We start from the raw sequence: 3,547 nt of genomic DNA, 5'->3' as shown, positions 1-3,547 counted from the left end.
GCCTTGGAGGGAAGGTAGGGGAGGGTGGGAGTAAGGGGAAAAGATCAACCAAAGGACTTATATGCAAGCATATAGGCCTAACCAATGGACACGGACAACGGGGGGTGAGGGCATGAGCGGGAGGTGAGAGGGTAGGGGGTAATGTGGGGATAAGGACACATATGTAATATCTTAATCAATAAAAAATATATTAAAAAAAATGTTGAGGCTGGCTTCTTTCACTAAGCTTAATTTGCAATTCACCCAAGGGTATCAATAGTGGTTCTTTATATTGCTGAGTAGTATTTCATTGTGTAGATATACTACTTTTTGTTTACCCATTCTCTTATTCATGAGTACATGGATGCTTACAATTTTGGATATTACAAATAAAGCTGCTATAAAAAAAATAATGTACAAATCTTTGTGTGGACATATGTTTGTAATTATGTTGCAAAAACATCCAGGAATAGATTGGGTTGCTGTATGATGGATCTATGTTTCACTTTTAAAGATACTACTACACAGTTTTTCAAAGAGTTTTTAACAATTTACATTCTCATCAGCAGCATTTGTTGCTCCACATCCTCAACAACTGGTATTATCATTCTTTTCCAATTTACACATTCTAATGGGTATATAGTTGTATCTCATTAAGGTTTTAACTTAAATTTTCCTGATCATCAAAGCTACTGAGCACCTTTTCATGTATTTATGGTCATTCATATATCTTCTCTTGTGATGTGTCTAATCAAAACTTTTGGCATTTTTATTTGGTTGTCTTATTTTATTATACAGCTTATTATATATTTTTTCTACATACAAGTCCTTTGTCATGTAAATATATGGCAAATGTTTCTTAGACTATGACTTGCCTTCCCATTTTGCTAACATCTTCCAAAGAACAAAACTTCTTGATTTTATTGTCCAAGGGTTTTTTTTTGTACAATTTTTGCCTTTTGTGTCCTATCAAAGTAATCTTTGCCTACCTCAAGGTCACTAACAAGTATTTAGTCTAGATTGAGGGAGGTAGGGCGGGAGGGATACCAGGAAGGGTATCTCAAACAAACAAAAACTGACAGACCAAGATATTGAGAGTTTCACAGTTCTGCTGAAGAAACAGGGTATGGAATCTTGATAGATACATTTTAAACGAAACAAATATTTAAAAAACACAACTATTAACTCCAGAAAAATCTCAAAATATGAGAATGGCCAAAAACATAATTATTAAATGCACCATGTCTCAACTTTTGTAGCTAGTCTCCAAATTCGGCCCTCAATACGATCTGTTAATTATACTACTTCCTTGGTGACTCATTCTCACTGTCCATAAAGACAAATTCAAAACTCCTCTTCAGTCAAGTCTATTATCTAAATACAATAAAATGATATTTTTAAAGTGTCCACTGAATTGTCACACTGTGTCCTAAGTTGGTAACTGGCTGACCTGAACCTGTCATTTCTTTTTTTCAAGCGTATCAGTGGCAGGCAGTAACAAACAACCATTCCACAGCCCCCACAAACATCATTTGCCCTATATGTCATGAAATTCTGAGATACTGTGTGGCCAATACCTTCCCTTCTATCTATACCCTATCTAATCCACCATGGTAGTTTCAGCAATGTAATGCTGTAACATGAAGGAGCTATCACCACTCCACTTGTATGTAGTCCCTGTTGCTATTCTCTCCAATAAGTGATTCAATTGCAGAATCTCAACCTTAGAATCAGCTTCCTGACTTGAACTCTCTTAGGCCAAGTCACCCAATGTTTTAGACCCAAGTTCAGTTTCTGAGCTAAAAATTCATGCAAGAGTGGTTTAAGAAATATTCCCAGAAGAAGATGACATAGAAAGATCCTAAATTCACCTACCCCCATGGATACACCAGATCTATAGCTACACACAAAACAATTTCCTCCAGGGGGAAAAAAACAAAACAAAAACAAAAAACAGCTGAGCAACTCCTACACATCAGGTGAACGAGAAAAAGCCCCACTTAGAAACAGGTAAGAGAAGCTGAGCCCTAACCGGTTTGGCTCAATGGATAGAGCGTCGGCCTGCGGACTCAAGGGTCCCAGGTTCAATTCCAGTCAAGGGCATGTACCTTAGTTGCGGGCACATACCCAGTAGGGAGTGTGCAGGAGGCAGCTGATCGATGTTTCTCTCTCATCGATGTTTCTAACTCTCTATCCCTCTTCCTTCCTCTCAGTAAAAAATCTATAAATATATATTAAAAAAAGAGAGAGAGAGAGGCCGAGACACAATCTCACCATAAACTCCAACTCCAGTGCAGCGACCCATAGTCAGGAAGTCAACCTTCTCCCTGAGGAGTAAAGGGTTTGAACCCCACATTGGGCACCCCAACTTTTAAAACCTGCACCTCAAAGATAAGCCTCCAAAATATCTAGCTTTACAAGTCAACAGGGCTAGTTTCTATGATACGCACAGGCCATAGCAAACTGAGGAACAGCTCTTAAAGGACTCACGTGCGGTCACCCAGCCCAGAAGGGCAGGCATCTAATTTAATACATATACAGGGGCCTGATGAAATGCTCTCCAAGACAGAAGCTGGCTGGAGCCATCCTTTACTCTTCCTCCGCCTCACTCAAGCTCCCAGGTATCTCCCGGAAAGGAGCTTATATCCCGACCTGAGTCCCGTTTTTGTGGCTACTGAACTACAAACACCTCTAGATCATCTGGCTCTGGTGGCCAGGCAAAGCTCAAGCTCACGGGTCCCGCAGAACGGTAACAAATGAAAGATTTCTTAACCAAATAAAACTGGCAGGACACAGCAAGAGGCAAGACTGAGTTCCCAATCTTTCTGTGAAAGAGGCCCACTGGCTCATCTTCATAGCTGTGTCCTGAGGGGCAGGTTTCTAATTAAGCACACATGTAAGGGCTGACTAGCAACTCTCCAGAGATCCTGGGGGGCCGGCGCTAGCTTCGAGCTCTCCCTCTGCTGCGCTGCAGAGACGAGTATACCTCCCAGAGAGGAGGTTGTACACACGTCTGGTGCCCTGGTTCTTGTGGCTGCTGCCCAAGGGACACTCCCGATCACCTAGCATTAATGATCTGCAGAATCTGTATTCATGGTCCGATCCTATGACCCTGTAATAAATGGAGAGACAGTTCTTGGCTGGCTACCACACTGTGCACAGCACAGACAGCAGACTGAAGCACACCAGACTTTCTGTGAAAAAGGCCTATTTGCTTGTCCGAGAGCTTGGGGCGAAGGGCAGGCTTCCGGTTTGGCATACATCTAGGGGGCCTCTTGAGTTCCTCTCCAGGCATGGTCCGATCCTATGACCCTGTAATAAATGGAGAGACAGTTCTTGGCTGGCTACCACACTGTGCACAGCACAGACAGCAGACTGAAGCACACCAGACTTTCTGTGAAAAAGGCCTATTTGCTTGTCCGAGAGCTTGGGGCGAAGGGCAGGCTTCCGGTTTGGCATACATCTAGGGGGCCTCTTGAGTTCCTCTCCAGGGATGGAGGCTGGTCAGTGCCATCTGCTCTTTCCCCCTCTCTCTGGTTCCAGGTTGGCAGTATCTCCCAGGAAAAAA

The sequence above is a fragment of the Myotis davidii genome, unplaced genomic scaffold (assembly GCF_000327345.1).
Source record: "Myotis davidii unplaced genomic scaffold, ASM32734v1 scaffold392, whole genome shotgun sequence".
Classification (NCBI taxonomy): Eukaryota; Metazoa; Chordata; class Mammalia; order Chiroptera; family Vespertilionidae; genus Myotis; species Myotis davidii.
This window is presented reverse-complemented; position numbering follows the sequence as displayed.